The sequence below is a fragment of the Danio rerio genome, chromosome 5, assembly GCF_052040795.2.
Source record: "Danio rerio strain M-AB ecotype USA chromosome 5, GRCz13ab, whole genome shotgun sequence".
Lineage (NCBI taxonomy): Eukaryota > Metazoa > Chordata > Actinopteri > Cypriniformes > Danionidae > Danio > Danio rerio.
This window is the reverse complement of record NC_141025.1, coordinates 22,117,956-22,139,011: the sequence shown is the minus strand read 5'-3', so window position 1 is coordinate 22,139,011 and position 21,056 is coordinate 22,117,956. Positions and strand designations below refer to the sequence as shown.

The window sequence follows — 21,056 nt, the reverse complement described above, 5'->3', positions numbered from 1 at the left end:
AGCTTTTCATAATCTACTTTTACCATTATCAAGCAGAGGAGTTCACGAGACCTACTTGAGCTCAAACTCCCTTCTCGCCCTGCAACAGGAGGGAGCCCCAGGCTCGAGGATCTCACAAGCTCAGGGCTTTCTCCCGGGACAGCATGCCAAACATGCTTTATAATTAATCATCAGCTAACGGTGAACTCTTAAAATAAAAGTTAAAAAGGTATTATTTTTTTAAGTTTTTAGTTATGACGCTCCCAAAATTATTGCGCATAAATCAGCATTTTTTTTTTACAAAGCATTATTCTTTCTTTATTATTATTCTTTCTTTCTTTATTACACATATTCAGAACACAATTTTATTTTTTTCCATTTATAAATAAATAAACACTGTTTACCTAAAACACTGAACAACGAGGAGCAGCCATGGTAAGCAGACAGCCTAATTTTATTCAAAAGAGGTGTCTGTATGTAATTTCTATTGATCATAGCAGCAGTAATTCATCAAAAGATGGAGGCATCATAACCAGGCAGTCTTCCAGACAAGCAGACATTTGCCATATCAAAGAGCTGATTCAGGTGTCTGGGTTCCAGAGAACAATGATTCAGTACAGCATGTCAGACCAAGATACACTACACTTTATTTTAATAGTGCCTTTTAGACATTCTGTTCACTATAAGTACCTTTGCAAATACTTATACAATAGCAAAGTATTAGTACTGACTACTTAATATCTGCTACAGTGACATTATAATGGTCTTATTCTATTATAGCCATAACAAGATGTAAACGAGTTATTTGGTTATAAATTTTAAATATTTAAGTTTTAAACCAATTTTGGGTAAACCATGGACAAAACCCTAATTGGGATTATTAAATTGAAAATATTTTTTAACCCAACAGTTCTGTGGTCCATGTTTGACCCAGTGTAAGGTTAAAAAAAACCAACACCCCTGCTTATTACACATTTACTGTTCAGTTTAACAAATTAACTTTTGTTGACATTTTATTTCATTCATTCATTTTCCTTCGGCTTAGTCCATTTATTCATCAGGGGTCGCCACAGCGGTATGAACCGCCAACTTAACCAACATATGTTTTATACAGCAGATGCTCTACCAACTGCAACCCAGTAATGAAAAACATCTACACACTCATTTACACTCATACATTACGGCCAATTTAGTTTTATTCAATTCATCTAATGTATACACATGTCTTTGGATAGTGGGGGAAACAAGAGCACCCGGAGGAAACATAGGGAGACCATGCAAACTCCACCCAGAAATGTCAACTGACCCAGTCTGGACTCAAACTAGCAACCTTTTTGCTGTGAGGCAACAGTGTAAACCAATGAACCACTGTGTCGTTTCACATTTTAGTTGTTTGAAACTACATATTGAATAAATAATGTAATAATAGAAAAATACTGACAGATTAATTCAGTACGACACCAATCCAGACAATAAATCACTTCTAACTATTAAAAATGTAAATAAATGTCACTTTTTTTAACTTTTCAGCATTGAAAGTTGTTAGTGAAAAGATCAAGGTCACCACAATGCAGTTCAAAAGCATAAATAAAGGAAATAAAAAAAAACACGAATCACAAAATACAGAATTTTTAAAAAATATTTTTACAATATAAAGCCTGTTCATTCCACAAAATGTACTTTATGGTTGGAAAAAGCTCTTAAGATTATTGAAATAATGTTCAAATGGGTATTGTTCGTGCTAATGGAAATGTTCACTGAATGAATCTAAAGTAGTTCCTCAAAAAAAAATTACTCTTTGTTTTTTTCCTTGAGTATATTCTATTTGGTTGCACAATTCCCCTTGAGGGATGAATAAATCAGATCTCTTTGTCTATTTAGCTACTTTGACATTTGAATTATCATTCCATTCCAGTTAACATGTCTTAGCGTTCAAGTATAATTGCTTCAAGCCATTTGAGTTTTTTTTATTACTATGAGGAAGATTGCAGTTGTGTATTTAAACTTAAAGTGCTCTTTTTCCTTGAGAAAACCATGCCAAGGCTTGTGTCCTCCGAGGTGCTCTTGACTCGCTCAATTCCCTCAAAAAAGCTTGTTGTTTATGAAAAACAAATGTAGGAGAGAACAGGATAATGCAGAGAATCTCAACAAGCTCAACACTCTTCAATTCAGTGCTGAACAGAGTAATGATTTGTCTCTTGACATAAAGTGACTTCTAGGTTTAAGAAAATTTAGACTGAAGGCTTACACTGACCTAATATTTCATCAACAGAAACAATCAAGAGGATTAACTCCATTCCAGTTAATGTGTCTAATGCAGTTTCTAAAATCACCCCCTATACCCTCATTTACTATTCTCTAAATTACATTACTAATATAGTCCACTTAAAGGAGTGAATGAAAACAACTGAGCATCAGAGGGGATGTTTTTTGTTTTTGCTTTGCTGGTTGATAAATTTCTCAGACAGATTAGAGATTTAGCTTCTTGGTCAGATCCTGTGCTAGCTATTAGTAAGTAATAAAAAAGTTGATTTCTGTCATGTATGTATAATAATAATAATAATAATAATGATAGCATATTTTGTTTCCTGTTGTTGGGTTGCGACTGGAAGGGCATCCGCTGCATAAAAAATAAGCTGGATAAGTTTGTGGTTCATTCCGCTGATTAATAAAGGGACTAAGCCGAAAAGAAAAATGAATGAATGAATGAATAACTTATTTAGAAGATTATACCAGTATATTTCGCTGTGGGGCATCAAGAAGGTTGCTGGTTCGAGCCTTGGCTGCAGGCACACAACCTACCCTTTTTTAGTCTTGGATAAAAAGTGTCCTTCCAAAATGCCTCCGCTCCCCCAACCCCGACCCAACCCAACCCAGCCCCAAAAAACTCATTAAGCTGGATTTTTTATAAGCTAATTTATTTTGCAAAGCCCCTTTATTTATTTTATTGAAATGTATCTATAAAGTTGTTGTGTTTTTATTCTTGTGAGATGTGTTGTATGTTTGCCTATTTTGATACTTAACTTCGAGGTGACTGAATGTAATATTGTAAGTATGCACCATTTTGTTTCTGTTCAGCTTGAAATTATAATTGTTTTAAAATCTAGCCATTAAGTTCCGCTGACATTGTGGGATTAATTTGAGTGCATTTCAGAATGTACACTATGGTTTCAGATACCAGTTGAATTGGCTGCTTCCTCAAATAGTGCACTACTTAAAGGGACAGTTCACCCAAAAATGAACATTTAATGTTACTGTTTACTCACTGTTAAGTGATTTAAAAACCTAGGTGAGTTTCTTTACTCTGTTGAACACAAAAGAAGATTTTAGAAGAAAGCTGAAAAACTGTAACCACCCAGCAGGCACACAGCATCATATGATGCTGATCTTTAGTTCTATTTTGGTTGTGACGTCAGCTGACATCTATTACTAACATCAGCTGATGTTGATATTTTAGTTTGTGATGTTTGTTCCTCACCACTGTCACCACTGGCTTGCTTTGTGTGGGACTCGATGGTGCACATGGATAGATTTGTTCTTCAGTGTTTGGACTTTCTGGAGTGAAATTTAAACCACACTGAACTAAACTAAACTGTACTTCAACTCTGAAGACTGGATTGATACAGTTTTAAAATACTAGAACTTCTATGATAAAATGCTTCAACACAATCTACATAGTAAAAGCGCAATAAAAATAAACATGAATTTAACTGAATATTTGGTTGGTTTTACACTTTTTTGCTCGTTCAAACTACTTATTTAAAATGAGCTTAAACAACACAATTCTTGAGATTTCATTGGGACAACTTTTTTTTTTCTTATTTCTTATCCATTTAAATTTGTTAAACGTGTTAACTTAATTAATTTGTGTTGGGACAACATGAATAAATTGTGTGGAATCCTGCATTTTTTTACAGTGTAGGTAGTAGCATAAACTAACCAAAATCAAAAATCAGCTTAACGTCATGATATGACATTCATACAACGTTAAAGTCTAACATCAGTAGAGGTTTATCTTTGGTTGGTTTTATGTTGTGAAATCATCGTGACATTGGAGTCTAAGCTCAAACTGACAATGGGTTCTGAAGTAAATCCTATTTTCATATACAAACAAAATTCAAAGTTAGTCTGACGTTAGAGTCCAACATCAATTTTACATCTGTGTGACGTCCAAACAATTTTGTGTTTAATAGACATCTAATACACATCTAAACACAGCTTGGCTAAAACAAGGCTAAACTTGGGCTATCAGTGAAAATCTAATAGACATCTAAGAATAACCCATAACTAGTCATCAGATGGATAGAATTTTTATGTGTAGTCATTCATTTCTGTTGATTTGATGACTAGTCCAGTTTTGACCTATTCTTATACATCTATTAGAACTTTCACTGACAGCCCAAATTTAGCCTTGTTTTAGCCAAGATGACTATGTTTAGATGTCTATTAGACATCTTTTAAAAACAAAAAATGCTTGCTGGGTAGTTTTATGCCATGAAAACCCACTCATGCATTTGAGTGGGTTTTCATTACTGTTAAATACTGTGAGTATATGACTGAAGCAGTGTTTGTAAACCTAAAGTGCCCTCTTCTCTGGAGAACGCTGTGCTGAGGTTGTTATTGCATCAAGTTGCAGCCATTTGCCCAGAGCAGGTCCTCAGATGAACAGGCCCCAGGGCAATCAATGGACAATAAGCTAATAGGAAGCTAATAGCGCTAAGCTAATAGTTTCTGCCAGAAGACAGCAGATAACAAGGCTTTCGTTGCTATAATACACTCACTTCTGCATTTTGTTGTAGTAGGCTCTCGTTTCTACAGTCGATGTTGCTCGCTATCATGTGGTACAGCTACATGCTGGGATGCTAGTCAAGAAGGAAACAGGTTGGTTTTAGGGAAGGGGAGGTTTCACACACCTGTGTGCAGATGTGTCTAATTACTTTGTATGTGTGCGAGTGTGTGTTTTGTGTCCCATGGGATCAGAAGTCATTTGGAGAGCTAGGAGCGTGTGTTCCTCTGCTCTGTCACTGGGGCCGATGCGGGGGCACTGCAGGGGCGCTGGACAATTACCACAACTCACACCGCATCACCTCAATCAGAAGTGGCCTGGAGCGGCGCGCTTTCCTGTGCCTCTATTTTTAGTTTGGTGCGTCAAAGGTGATACATGCAAAGTTCTGTCACCACCATCATTTTTGCTCCATATAGTACATACACATGTATGGAAAGCAAAAGCAGTGAAATGCTGAAAAGTTCCATGGCATTTACATGTTTTTCCTATATTTATTACTGTAATCATTGAGATGTATGATTGGAGTACCTTTATATTCACTGAATGAGAACACTGGGGCTTGTAGCACAACTATTATATCAGACATTCTAGTGTTCTCATTTGTTTTAAATGCTGTAATCATTTTTAAAGTTCACTATGTACATTTTGTGTTGTCCCAAAACAATGGTTTGATGTTTTACAATTTTAATAATAGTTGTATGTATTAATTTCAGTTTAAAATTTTAGTTATTTACCATTTTGTGACTTTTTGCCTTCCTAAATAATTTTATATAGTTTTAGTTATGTTAGTATATCACATTTTTAATGAAGATAATAATAAAATTAATATTAAAATAGTTTTTATTTCAGTTGTTTTGTTGTAATTGTTTTATTTTTATTCTTCCAGTTTTAGTTTACTAGTCAAGTCAAACTTTATTTATAGAGCACTTAACAAACACAGAAGTGAGCCAAAGTGCTGTACAGAAAAATTATACAACAAAATAAGCATAATAGCATATAAAATACATCAAATAAAGGATAAAATATAGCTAAACTACCCAAAAAGGCACATGATTTAAAATAAACAGTTATTAAGATTGAGTGGCGTCACGGTGGCACAATGGGTAGCACGATCACCTCACGGCAAGAAGGTTGCTGGTTCGAGCCTTGGCTAGATCAGTTAGCATTTCTGTCTGAGTGCTCCGGTTAACCCCGCAGTCCAAAGACATACGGTACAGGTGAATTTGGTGAGCTAAATTGTCCATAGTGTATGTGTAAAGACTTGTTACAGTGGCGATTCATTCAAACCACTATGAGTCGACTCTTTTATAGATGAATCAATAGTCTTAAACACGGTGCACTTTCAGATTTAAGCCATAGCTGGATATTTCACTTCACTTGTGTTACACTATGCTGGGTTACACACTGCATAGAAGGTCAATTTCAAACCCATAATAGGGGCTCTTGAAACTTTTCAACATCAAAAATCATCAGCACAGTAATCAAGCCTTCATCATGCTATTTGAAAGTGTAAACTAAAGGAAACACCCATAAATCCCAAACTACTGGAATCTGTTAATTAATATACATATTTTTACAGTGTAACCATGGTGATGACAAGCCCCAGTTTCTCCCCCCTACCATAATAATGTCACAGGACTTTCATAAGGAAAAAAGAGAGTGGGAGTCTTTGTGCCTGTGCAAAAGAAAGAGCACAAGAGAAAAGAAAGCAGGTGAATTGTCAAGAGCATGATTGTGTAATGCTAATGGGCATCATTCCCCTTACAGCTGATTTCTAATGAGTTTCCATCAATCTTCTCACTCATTGCTTCATTTGAGGGATTTGATTAGAACGCTCTGAGTGTTTGTGTTGAAATCAGTCATCTGTTTCTGTGCTTCTTCAGAGCTTCACACTAAAGCCCCTAGACCTCTCGTGGACGTCATGCTGGAGCCGCTGCACGGACACCGACCCACACTGGAGCAGGTCTGCTGGGGAAATGTGTGAAAGTGTCTGTGTGTGTGTGTAATGGAAAAGGCGGGATTAGATTCAGCTCTCTACAATGTGGTTAGTGTGTGCAGATTTTCAGCATGTGTGTTTAGTGGAAGGAGAAATTTATTTAGAAACACTTAATTTTATTCAGAAATAATATCATTGTTATTGTTATTTTTTAAAGGAACACTCCACTTTTTTGGAAATAGGCTCATTTAACAAGTCGCCTAGGTTTAAATAATTACGTTTAACCCTTTTTTGGGGAGAAACTGTGTCTAGTGGGAGCAATTTTAGCTTAGCTTATAAATCATAGAATTGGATTAGACCTTTAGTGTTTCCTTCAAAAAAAATTAAAAGCTCGATTTTTCTGTAGTTGCATCGTGTACTAAGACAAATGGAAAATGAAAAGCTGCTGTTTTCAATAAATAGGAAAATGATCGAATTACAACTGCGCATAAATGTGCACAAATGTAAATAAATTAAGATGGAAACACATTTACCAAATCAATTCCAGCATGCATATCAAAAAAGTCATGTGATTTTGGTTTAACAAAAACAAACACAATGGGAGAGCATTAATGGACAAACCAGTGGACCAACCACATTGCACAACATCTGAAATGTAATTTTGGTAATTCTAAAATCCCTTAGCTAAAGTCTGTCATCAAAGTAGTTTGATATTTTTGCCTGCCAAATAGGGTTTAATGCCTCCAAATTCAATAATTAGGAAAAACAAATGTCTTTTCCTAACCAGCAAATATAATTTTTCTTTTTGATATTTGTCCACAATTCATGAGGAAGTGATGGTTTTGTTCTGTTTTTGTTCTGTAACGAATTTTGTTGCTCTTTGGATGAAAACGGTGCTTAATTCACAAATGCACTTTCAAAGGCGATTTGTAACTTTTTGATTTAGCTAATTTGTATGAATTCATATGCTCTTATTCATACAATTTAGTACGATTTTCTAATCCCCCAATGACGGTTGGGTTAAGGGGCGGGGTTTGGTGCCATGCCTTATTGAAATCGTACATTTTCAAAGGACTGAAGTCATACGAATTCGTACAAATTAGCCACTAAACTGACAAAACATAAAATAATTACATTTCCTCATGAGATCAGACTGAATATTCCACTTTTCCAGTTAAATCTAGTTTGCATCTTTGGATGAAAAAAGGTATTGGAGCTTGATCGAACAAGGCAACATAATTATTTTATGTTTTGTCAGTTTATTGGCTAATTTTACAGTCATATGAAAAGGCATAGCACCAAATCCCACCCCTAAAACCAGCCATCTTCGGCCATTTATTAATTCATTCACTTTCCTTCGGCTTAGTTTCTATGTCAGAAGTCGCCATAGTGGAATGAACCACCTACTATTCCAGCATATGATTTACACAGTGGAAGCCCTTCCAGCTGTAACTCTGTATTGGAATACACCCATTCACACCCCTTCACACATACACTCATACACTACAGACGATTTTAGTTTATTCAATTCACTTATAGCGTGTCTTTGGACTGTGTGGGAAACTGGAGCACCCGCAGAAAATCCATGCAATTATGGAGAGAACATGCAAACTCCACACATAAATGTCAAGTCACCCAGCCAGGACTCAAACCAGCAACAGTGAGAATTGTTGTGAGGTAGCGTTGGTAATTGCGTTGGTAAATAGTTTTTCACATAAGGAAATTACCACTATAGGTTAAGATTAACACCAATAACTTTCTGAAAGTATCCTCTACTTTTGATCTGTGTTCTTCTTCAAATATGCCACTTTTAATACTGTGTCTCAGAATATATCAAATGCATGAAATATGCTTAAAAAGCTGCTCTGTTACTTAGGATAACTTTAAATAGGATTAAGTGGTGACCTCAAAATTTAAGAAACTGCGAGTTGTTCTCTGATTTCGATCTCCACTGTGATATTTCAATATTATACGTGTAGGACAACGAATGTCCATTTCCCATGAGGTATTGTATCTGAGAAGAAGCTGCACAAGTGCTAAAAACAACTGTTGAAAAAAAATGCAAATGCAATCCCCAAGTCACTGCATCATAAATTCTCTCTCCCAACCATCAAAGGTTTTCAGAAATCCCTGGCAACCACATAAACAACCCACAGCTTGTGTGGATGTGTGTGGTTGTGCATGTGGATAATAAAGACAGACAGACAGACAGATAGATGAAGAGAGAGAGAGAGTCTCGTTTGGATAAGGGAACATAAGCATGTGTCACATACACCACCCTTCCTCCCCTTGAAGATTAGCACAGGAAGGCTAGAGTGTAAGCCATGCAATCATTTTCCAACATGACTTTTTTTACAGGGATGTAGAGAGAGAGAGAGAGAGAGAGAGAGAGAGAGAGAGAGAGAGAGAGAGAGAGAGAGAGGGAGGGACTATGACCTTTTTAATGCTGCAGTAAGGGCTGGGCCGATAAACAATGTAATATCGAATCAAAATAAAATTTCTGTCAATAACAATAATAAACTCTGGACTTATTTTACTTTATATTGATCTAAGAGCCAATCACACATCAGAAATGTGCAACATTTGGGAATCTAAAAGTGTGTTGATATTGCCGTACTTCAAGGACTGTCTGGGAGGGGTTTTTTATCTCCTTTTTCTCAATGTATCTTATTTCCAATTTTTCTATGCTACCTCTCGACTGACCTGTCTTCCCTTGAAATGTGTAATGTTTGTGTATGGGTGAAGGGGTCCAGCTTCGCTGCATGTAACAGTGTTGTGAAAAATAAAGTATCAAATTTTTGGCTACTAAAAATGTATCGGCCGAAAATATGTTGTGGCATCTAATGGACTCTTTAATTTTTGTGGCTTCAGTCATTGTTGGGACACTCTTTCAAATCTGGAAGCATTTACAACTTATATTGATATTGTTTTCATTCGATGTGGAAAATAATTATCGATATTGCATTTATGCTATATTTCCCAGCCCTAGATGTAGTACTGTAGCAAGTAGGTATTTGTGCTTCAAGCATGAATGTGAAGAGATTGTTCAACTAACCCAGACAACTTCATACAAGCATAAATAATGTTTTAAGGATTCTTTTCAAGGCTATCTCATAACTAACAGTATTAAATGTTGACACATTTATAAGTATTACTTCTTTAGCACTGACTGTTTCATGCACTTAAATAATAGCTGAAATTGTGCAGTTTGATGAGAGATTTTCACATTTTAAAGAACGCCAGAAATTGTGAGAAAAAAAACTCCAAAAACATCTTGTTTCCTTCTATTTACTGTGGACAGTGTTGTTAATGTTAATGTTTTCGTCATTTGTTTTTTTAAATACTTTGTTTTTTGCAACATGTACTCAGTATTTTAACATTCATTAATTAATTTTCCTTCGGCTAGTCCCTTATTTATCAGTGGTTGCCACAGCGGAATGAACCGCCAATTATTCCAGAATATGTTTTACGCAGCCGATGCCCTTTCAGCCACAGCCCAGTACTAGGAAACACCCTTACACTCTCACAAACACACATACATGCAGCCAATTTTAGTCACTTTCACACACTCATACACTACGGCCAATCTTGTTTACCCAATTCACTTATAATGGATGTCTTTGGGCTGTGGGGGAAACTGGAGCACCTGAAGGAAACACGGGGAGAACATGCAAACTCCACACTGAAATGCCAACTAGCCAAGCCAGGACTCGAACTAGCGACCTTCTTGCAATGAGGGGACCACTAACCACTGAGTGCCCATGCCGCCCTACTTTAGGACTATATACAATATTTATACTGTATATACAAGTATGTGTATCACAAATGATCAGAGAAGCTAAGTTTTCCTACTGTGGGAATCCAGCAATTGCCTCTGGTTAAACAATGAACCAAAAATTGGCTACTTATCATTCCTTTTGGGAGGGTTTTAAACTGTCAGTGAGCTGGAAAATGTTCTTGGACTTGGCAACCCTACTATCGAGTACCCTTTGAAGGAGAGACTTCCTTTCTGACACAAGAGCACATAGTGTGATAAAAGATTTTTTTGCTGTAGTACTCCTGTTTACAGTTAAAATTACAAACTATGATTAAAACTGTATGTCTTTGTGTATGAAAGTGAGGGTCAGGTTTTTTGAAGTTTATTTTAATTTGCATGTTTAGAAGTTCTTTATTTCTTTTGTCTCAGAACATTGTTGTGTAAGGATGCCTTTGCTGACATTGTGTTTTGCTGTTTTCACATCTGTCACGTATTAGTGCTCAGTTAACAATCATATAAAATTGTAATAGTTATGGATAGAATATCATCTCACTTAAAGGGCACCTATTACGCAAAAAAAAAAAAAAATTAAAAAATCACCTTTGTAAGGGGTTTAAACATGTTTGTATGCAAACAGTGTGTGAATATAGCCAGCCTCTCATGGTAAAAAATAAATTAACTCTATATTTTTAGAATTACACTTAATAAAAACAATCTGCTAAAACATTTTGATTGACATTCTTTCTTTGTAGATGTCATGACAGGGGGAAAGTCCTACCCATTAGTGACGATCTCTCCCTCATTAGCATAAACAGGCCTGAGTGAGAAGCAGCCATCTGCCACTCTAGTTTTCACAAGGTACCTGCTGAAGATAATGTCAGCAACTAAGAGGCATTATAAATGTGGAGTTTTAGGATGCACAAAAGAACACTGTTGTCTTCAGATTTCCTTCTTCTGAGTCACTTCTTTTCAAAATTTCAGTATTTCACAGAGATAGCATTAGTCTTGCTTTAAATCTGCTGCTATCCTGATGCATATGTGTTTGTAGCTCCACCCTTTTTTGAAAAGAACTCCATCTCATTTAAATTTAAAGCGACAGTCACAAAATGCAACAATTTGGATCAAAGCCGAAAAGGGGTTGTTTTAATGAGTTATAGATATGACTTGTGTGGAATTTTATGCTGAAACTTTACATACACATATCTTGTAAAAAGGGGCATAATAGGTCCCCTTTCATTTAAATGTGGTGTTTACTAGAATTTGATCTGTGATTTACTATAGAAATCAAAAGAAAGCTGAGAAGTGACCGCATGAGCCTTTATTCTTTCAAGTTCCAACTTGCCACTGGTGGGATTTCCCGACAGTACGAGAGGGAGAAGAAAGGGATGCCCATCTGGACAAAATCTCACACTGGCAAATAATGTGTGACAAGAAAGGAAGTTTTCTGGTTGTACAGAAACACCCAAAATAATGTGCAGAAAGTAAAACATACATGGCATGATACAGACCAGTATCAAGAAAATATATCTGGATGTTTTTTCTTGTTTACTTATTGATTTTTTTACTCTTTTTTTTATTGTTCTCCGAGCCCTATAATTTGAATGAAATTGTATTGAAAACAAATAGGGTGTTGAGGTAAAGTAGTTGTATCCATAAAATATTCGTAAATGAACCAAGAATTATTTGGAATCATTTTAAAAGTAAAAATGATGTGTAATTGAAATAAAATAGGGTGTCACGATGGTGCAGTGGGTAGCACGATCGCCTCACAGCAAGAAGGTTGCTGGTTCGAGCCCCGGCTGGGTCGGCTGTGTTCCTCCGGGTGCTCCGGTTTCCCCCACAGTCCAAAGACATGCAGTACAGGTAAATTGACTAAACTAAATTGGCCGTAGTGTATGTGTGTGAGAGAGTGAGTATGGTTGTTTCCCAATGTTGGGTTGTGGCAGGAAAGGCATCCACTGTGTAAAACCTATGCTGGATAAGTTGGCAGATTATTCCGCTGAATAATAAAGGGACCAAGCCGAAAAGAATTAATCAATGAATGAATGTTCATTTGGAGTTTACATGCAGCTGTGTACACTCTCCAGTCAACTTTGTTTCTATAGATCTGAACTTTTGTGTAGGAAGTACTCACATTTCTGCTCCTATTTTGTCCATACATCACGTTTATAAATGAGACCCCAGATCTTTAAATAGTTGTATCTCTGCCAAAAAATGCACACATATGATTGGTTTTGTGGCCCAGGTCACATATGAGTAAATAGTATAAAATTGAATAATAAACAATACTAAAATAACAATATAGCCTGATCCAGAATGATGTCACAGAGAGTACAGTACACATACTATTTGCTACTATAAAATCGCCCAGAATGTCAACAACAAAGCAATCTTTATGAAGCAAACGTTTGATTGTTGGGTTTGGGTCAAAATGCTAATTGAAAACCTTGACCTTGAGTGTTTCATATGGAGTCCTACATAATAACCATGAATTTGATTTTGTAGATATACCGGTAACTGTGTCCTTTGAAGAATAGAAAGAGAAGGAACAAATGTACTGTTTTAGTGCCCACTTTTAGAACAATAGATTTGTCCTTGGCCCAGATGTGCCATTCCTCAAATCTCCCCACTGGTGAAACTATATACATCCATTTAATGCAAAACTCTCACATGTCACAGTCTAGTGATTCAGGTCAGTGATTGAGTCAAGGTGTTTATTTGGTCATCAAAGTCTCTTTCAAGGAAAGTCAGATCACTTGACAGCCAGGCTTGCAACACCAAGCTCTATATAAACTGTAATGCAATCTTAGCCCAAATTGTGGATTTTAATAAAAGATTACATAGAAACTATTGACTTAAACGACTTACGTTTTTACACAAGGTGAAACTAAACAGCACTAGTGGAATTAATATAGTACTTGATGTTCTATGTTCTATATATGAACTATAGCACTGTTTAGTTCACCTGGTTTCAAGTGGTTTAAAGTAATGGATTTCCACACAATTAGTAAAGTCGACTATTTGGGTTAAGGACAGTATGAGGAAATATTAAGATCTGGCTCTTTATTTAGAATTTGCACAATATAAGTGAAATGTCTGATCTTGTATATTTGTATTGATCTCCATCTACAGTATTACACTGAAAAATCATGATTTGTAAATGTTTTTTTTTTACCTTGAAATTTGACTTACTTACTCCCAGGGTCTTTTATATAGAAGTTCATATTTAGCTGCACCAAATGGGTGTTTCGTAACATCAAATTTTTACGAGGTGAGCCGTTAACCCAACGCTCAACCCCCAACCTCGAGGACTAGGACATGCACACAAACACTACAGCAAATTTAGCTTACCCAATTCAACTAGCCGTAGCTAAAACTGTAGTACCTGGAGGAAACTCATGCCAACACGGGAAGAACATGCAAACTTTACACAGAAATGCCAACTGATCCAGCCTGGGCTTGAACCAGCAATCTTCTTGCTGCGAGGCGACAGTGCTAGTCACTGCGCCACCATTCCGTCTCACCTTAAAATTTTACTTTTAAAAATCACTTTTCTTTCCTCTCAGTCAAAGGCAAACTGTAAATGATAGTCTTTTATTAACAATAAATACACTTATAATAATTACAGTGACTGAGTAATGAGGTACTAACCTTGATGCCTGAATTCCTAAACATACTGTATAACCTTACTTTACTTGTTGGTTTTAGGTGCATGCATTGTAAAATGAAGTGCACTAATGTTTGCATTTCCCCCTAAATATTCCACTTTCCTACTTTTCCTAGTCTACAATTTTACATCACATGCATGGTGAATCAATGAGCTTTTGATTGATTTTATTTTGGACCTTCTGCCTGGATTTTGCCTACCCAAATTCAAAAGCTTCCCAAATCCACATGCAGCGGTGTAAATGCAAAAGTGATTTAAATATTTGTATATGTTGTCTGTTATAATAAACCCCTCCAAAAAGAGGCACTTTTTTTGTAAACTCAAATTTGAAAGTGTACCTTTTAGGTTCTGTGTGGTCTAGGTTGCTGTAAATAAATGGTGTTCCCTGCACATGTCAGTAATCATAGGGAAAAAAAATTCTCGATCATAATCTATGCAAAAGTTATTCTATTTCAACTGATGAGAAAATTTACCTTTTTTAAGGGTATTGGGCCAGTACGGACATTTAAAATGTAAAGAGCGCAGAAGTAAACAACATCATGGACCCTGTATCGGGTACACAGAGTTTAGTTAAGCTAGGAAAATATTTAGCAGAAATGCAACTGTTTGAAAATCTGGAATCTGAAGGTTAGAATAATGAGAAAGTTTAAAATTGCCTCTAAATAATGAGAAAATTGCCTTTAAAGTTTTTAAAATGCGGTTCGTGGTGATACATATTACAAATCAAAAAAAAGGTTTAATATATTTATGAAAGCGCCAATAGCCTTGTGGTTGGTGCTTCGATATATAGCATTGAGGTGCTCACAGTGAACTGAGTTTGATTCCCAGCTTGAGGTCCTTTGCTGATCCATCCACTCTTTCTGCTCCCATCACTTTCCTGTCTGTAATCTCTACTGTTCTGTACATTTAAGGTAAAAACCCAGAAAAAAAAAAATATAACACCGGTAACACTTTACAATAAGGTTCATTAGGTAATGCATTAACTAACATGAACTAATCATGAACAACACATGTACAGCATTTATTAATCATAATTAAACATTTACTAATGCATTATTAACATCCAACTCCATGCTTGTTAACATTAGTTAATGTACCATGAGTTAACATGAACTAACAATGAACTACTCTATTTTCATTAACTAACGTTAACTAACATGAACAAATACAGTTGTAGATGTATTGTTCATTGTTTATTCATGTTATTAAATGCATTAATTAACATTAACTAATGTACCTTATTTTAAAGTGTGACCAAAACACCAAACAAGTTTTGACATAAAATAAAAAACTATAGTTTTAACTGGACATGTATTTTTCCCTTTTGTGCTCCAGGGTGACATTTACAGTGCTGAGCATAATTGAGTACACCAAATTTTGAAAATGAATAATTTCACCCATTTCTCAGTGAATATAGGCAATGTATTTTAGTTCATTTAAACAAAAGAGATTTATCAAACAGATATGTTTATTACTATAATAATTTAAGTCACCAAACATATTTTGAAATTGAAAGATAATTCAATTAAATTCAAGCAAATAATAAAAAAATAAATAATAAATTACAACCTACAAAATTTCAACAAATTTTTTCTATTTTTTGCTTCTCTTCACTTTTCTTATTTTTTTTAAATGTGTCTTTAATATTTTTCTATAACATATAAATTTGGATGTACCAGTTTTTGGACTGTTATCCTAAGTTATTTTGTTAAAAAAGCTCCAGATTTGGCTTCAGTACTGACTAATGTATATGCACAAATATAATATTGTATAGCTGCATATTAAAGTATTTAAAAAAAAATTGTGATTTGTGAGGGCTGTACTTATATTTGCTGAATACTGCACTATTATTCCAAAGTGAATTTCTGATTAATTAGTGAATATTAATTATTAATTAAATTACCTATAAGGCATTAGTAACCTCACTGATTTGTGACCGTTACATTTTCTTCGCCCAGTGAACAATCACATTTCTAAAATTCTAACATGTTTTCCTTTCTAATATTATTCAGCAGCTTAATCTAAACCTCATAATTAAGATAAAATCTCTCCGTTCAACTATTAGACCTCTGCGTCCCCTGCTCTGTTGGAGTAAAGAGCGAGTTAAGGTTTACATGCAGACTGAGGTCTTGTGGGATCGAGCTTGTATTGGTTGTCAGGCAGCACCGTCTGTAGGGAGTGTGTCTCTGTCATCACATGCACATGAGCCTTTCCACAATGTGTGTGTTTGATGATGCTTATGTGTTTCATCATCTGCATTGGCCCTGATATGTTCTTCATTGTGTTTATGTATGTGAGTTAAATGAGTGCATGTCATTGTGTGTGTCTTTGTGCTTTCGCTGTGTGTTTGTGTCTGTTTTCCAGCTCATCTAATTGTCAGGTCCTGGATGGTGGCCTGGTCCCTCGTGGTAAAAGCTGTTGTTTGCTTTGTGCATCTGTCGTTCTGTATGTCTCTCCAGACAACGCTCTCTGTTAGCTGCACCTCAGTGTTAAACAAACAGCACAGGTGAAAACTTCCTCCTGTACACTTAAAGATTTACTTTTCACGTCACGTGAGCCTCACTTTTTTAATGATCTGTTTTGGCAGAGATGGCATAAATATGTTAACAGATTGTTTGTACACTCTTGAAACAGAAGGTTCTTATTGTTGACATCAATGGTTCCATGAAGATCTGTTAACATTCATAAAACCTTTTTATAATTACACACCTTTTAGAAATAAAATATTTTTATATTTACAAATATTAACTTGTAATTATTAACTTGTAATTTTACAGTCTGAAAAAGGTTTATATTTTAAAAATATTTCAAAGATTTTTTTGGCTGCTGTTGTTGTTTGTTTTACATGTCATCTTTCACCCAAAAGTCAGTTGAGCACTCTAAATTAAATTAAATTCATAAAAATGGCACAGGGTGGCACAGTGGTTCTGTGATTAGCACTGTTGCCTTACAGCAAGAAGTCACTAATTCGAGTCCCGGTTGGGCCAGTTGGTGTTTCTGTGTGGAGTTTGGATGCTCTCCCTTTGTTTGTATGGGTCTTCCAGGTGCTCGGGTTTCCCCCACAGTCCAAAGGCATGCACTAGCAAGCCAGGGTCATTCTGAAAAATACATTTTTGAAAAGAGCAAAATACGTCCCAGGAGGCCGCTGTGTATGCTTTTTCAAATCGCAAAATTCTCTTGCGAGTGCCATTCACGTCTGCTGTTCTCCCGCAAATCCACCAAAGGCTGCTGTCGACTGACTGATTTACTAACTGACTTAACGACTGAACTACCCAACCCAGCCTCCTCCTTCCCAAAACCCAAACTATAGTGTTTTAAAAAGCACCAATTGACCTGCCCATGCCCTTCCCTTTGGTTTGTACCATGTTTTCAGATTTTACCATGTTCTTGCTCTTTTATTTGCCATTTTATTTTATTTTTTAGTTTTTGTTTTTGTCTTAGCCACTTTCTGGAACTGTTCTTTACAGGATACGAACCCCGTTGTCACGATCGACTCCGCTCTGCCTCTTAAGTCCGCCGACATACATGTCGAGCTTCAGGACAAACTGGTGACTGCGGTAAAGCAGTTCAGCAAAAACTAGCAGAATTTGGTTATAAATTAGAATTTTTTGTTTTTATTGTAATAAGTTCATTTTAAATGTAAATAAAAAATAATGTATTAGTTAATATAAAACAATTTCTTCTAGTAATTTTTAATAATATTAAAGAAATTAGGCGACACAAGTGGGTACAAGTCTACAAGAAGGTCGCTGGTTCAATCCTTGGCTCAGTTGGCGTTTCTGTGTGGTGTTTGCATGTTCTCCCTGCGTTCGCATGGGTTTCCTCCGGGTGCTCCGGTTTCCCCCACAGTCCAAAGACATGTGGTACAGGTGAATTGGGTAGGCTAAATTGTCCGTAGTGTATGAGTGTGTGTGTGTGTGTGTGTGTGTATGTGTGGATGTTTCCCAGAGATGGGTTGCGGCTTGAAGGGCATCCGCTGCATAAAAACTTGCTGGATAAGTTGGCGGATCATTCCGCTGTGTCGACCCCAGATTAATAAAGGGACTAAGCCGAAAAGAAAATGAATGAATGAGATAAATAAATTATGAAATTACCATGGCAACTATAATTACCTTCGGCCCACTAGCCTCAATCAAGTTTTGCTTTTGGCCCTTCATAAGAAAAAGTTTGGGCACCCATGATCTAGACAACGAGCAATATCTCACTTTGCAAAATCTAATTTCAGCAAGGTATTCCACCCCACTTCACCCCCAACAACAGCAACAAGAAATGTGAAGCACATATTTGAAGGTAATCAGAATACTCAGATACAATTTCATCGCTTCATTACTAAAATGAATTAAAATATTGTTTATTGCAATAGGCAAAAAAAGTTATTTGAATGTCATTATAAAAATGAGTTTATTATTTGTATTATTTATTTATTTATTTATTTTTCCAGTCAAGTTTTCATGAACCTGCATAATCATCTGACAACACAAAACTCTCCCAAGGTCTCATATCTAACTTAAACTAAATAAATGCAAGGTATTTAAAATGATTTGTTCATGGCCAGCCATTGATACCAGGATTTCTTTATCTAATCAAAAGTGTGGCTGAATGAAATGCATGTATTTCTGTCAAGCGAGTGAGATTGCCTTTACAGAACAATACTAGCAGAGTGCAGCTTGTGTCTGTGAGGAATGTGCTATTGATTTATCTTGTTTAAAACTTACTATTGTATATCCCTAGCATATATGTCTCTCTCTGTTGGCACTCTTGCTTGCTCTTTCTCTTACCTTCATGATTTCACGTATTTTGTAACAAATTTGCAAGCATCGGGGAGCCACTATAAAAGACTCTCAGAGCTTCCGGGAGATGTCTGCATTGGACAACTGTTCTTCGGTGTAGTACAAGCATGCAGAATGCTTGGGTTCCAGTCCAGTGAAGCGTGCCTCTAAAAAGACACAAAAGCAAATGTAAATGTAAAATGTAAATGTAAAATTAGGGTAGACCTACATGGCAGCAGTGCACTTTTATCTTACAGTACGTTTGCTTTTGAAAACATTATTTGTTGGGGGTAGGGAAGGGTTAAGGTCAGTGGTTTGCTAGGTGAAGTGTAAAGCCACACCTTCTCGTGAATGTGTACAGTAGGATGTGTATCTAAAAATGTACAGCAAGACGTACCCTAAAGATGCATGTACACAGGAGTCTGCAGAAAAGAGAGCACTGTTTAAAATTGCTAAGCTGTTATCCTTTTTCCAGCAAGCTTTTTTTCCATTATCTTGCTCCTCCTTCACAGTGATTTGGTGGTTCGTTCAAACATGACAATGATAGGGGCTGAGTTTTTCAACTTCCAACACTTGAGAAAACGACAACTTCTCAGGGTTGACCATAAAACCCTCGATAAGCCCCTCGCCATGCTGCAGGCACTCAAAAGGTTACGCTCAACCATTGAAAACAACAGACAACAAACCCTAGGCTGGAGAAAAAATGATCTAGTGGACATACAGCCTAAGTAACATGTGAAGTCAGTAGGGTTGTTGTCACAATACCATTAATTAATCTTACGATACTATACCAGCTGAAGTATCACAATACCAAGTTGTATTGCGATACTGTAATTCATAACTCAAATTATAAAGAAAATTGCCAGAAATACTATATTTTATGTTATAATAGGCCTACTTGAACTCATAATTACCTAAGGGGAAAAAGTATTATTTGCACCCCACTTCACCTAAAATGTATGTCACGGTGTAAAACTAAAGACACTGTGACTCACAAACACACATCATATTGCACTCATACATAAAATACATACTTTTAAACATGGACCTTTGTGTTATTTGTATTATGTATGCGTGTGTTTGTGTAATGTGTATATGTTGTTATTTCTGTCAAGATTAGCATTGTGTTTAAGTAAAAATTTCAATTTTGTCAAACAATAGCCCACATCAACACTAAAATAACCACAGACACATTTTCTTTTAAACATCATTTATTAACCAAACATAGAGAGTTTACATATACTTACCAGTTTCCATTTCTCAGCACCAAACCTGTTTAACTTTCAAACAAAGCCATTTATACAGATTTTTCCCGCCTTAACTTTGGAGCAGCCATTTTCCATGACATTATCAGGGTCACAACCCCCTGGTCAGTAATTAAAAATCACAGTTTTGTTGTTTAAATTTGTATTGGTTATTTGTTGTGTTGTATTTTGAGTTTTGTATGCATATTCATTTACTTGCATTAATTTATACTTTTGTTGAATGTATTTTTATGTATTTTATGTCTACATGTCAACCTACTACCAGTAAAATGGTTGAACCCATGGGCGAGGCCAATACTATAAATTGGCCCCAAACATTCACTCGATGTGGTTAGTTGTAGGAGAAGGTTGTGTTTGTGTTTGTGTTTGTGTTTGTGTTTGTGTTTGTGTTTGTGTTTGTGTTTGTGTTTGTGTTTGTGTTTGTGTTTGTGTTTGTGTTTGTGTTTGTGTTTGTGTCAGTAGTGGTAACAGATTTTGTTCAGGTCGTTTCTTTGATTTAGCTGAACAAGCCTGTATAAACATTGTAAATATTGAATAGTTTATTTTCTTTATTGTTGTTTTGTCACTTTCACTTTTTTGCTGGATTTTTGTTTTCACTTTGTGTAATTTAATCACTCTTCACTTTCACCAGCGGCTTCTGTGACACTTTTTGCCTCCATCCACCCGGTCAATCGTAACAGTATTCATTCTATTTCTTTATTTTGTAGATAACTGACTAACAAAAACACATTCATTATTCTGAATGAAATTTGTTACAAAAGAGCTTTTTTCAACAAAATTAAGCTATATGAATTGTTCAAAAAGTATTTAAATGTTTCCTGTTGCTATTTTTCATCTTTTTTTTCTCTTATCAGGTAACAATCAAAGTAATTAAACATTTCTCTTTATAAGTCGTTC

At 35.8% G+C, this 21,056-nt stretch overlaps 1 protein-coding gene across 3 annotated transcripts in view; it reads right to left on the bottom strand.

Moving 5' to 3' along the window:
* hs3st1l2 (heparan sulfate (glucosamine) 3-O-sulfotransferase 1-like 2) overlaps positions 1–20,189 on the bottom strand; it is a 72,942-nt gene extending 52,753 nt beyond the window's left edge. For 2 of the 3 annotated variants that reach the window (XM_087252345.1, XM_087252346.1), the window contains exons 1-2: positions 20,142–20,189; positions 18,904–19,061 (exon numbers count right to left, since the gene is read on the bottom strand). The gene's annotated coding sequence lies outside the window, so the exon portion shown is untranslated. The remainder of the gene's footprint in view (positions 1–18,903; positions 19,062–20,141) is intronic. The other variant, XM_087252347.1, reaches the window with a different exon arrangement.
* Between the last annotated feature and the right edge of the window lie 867 nt (positions 20,190–21,056).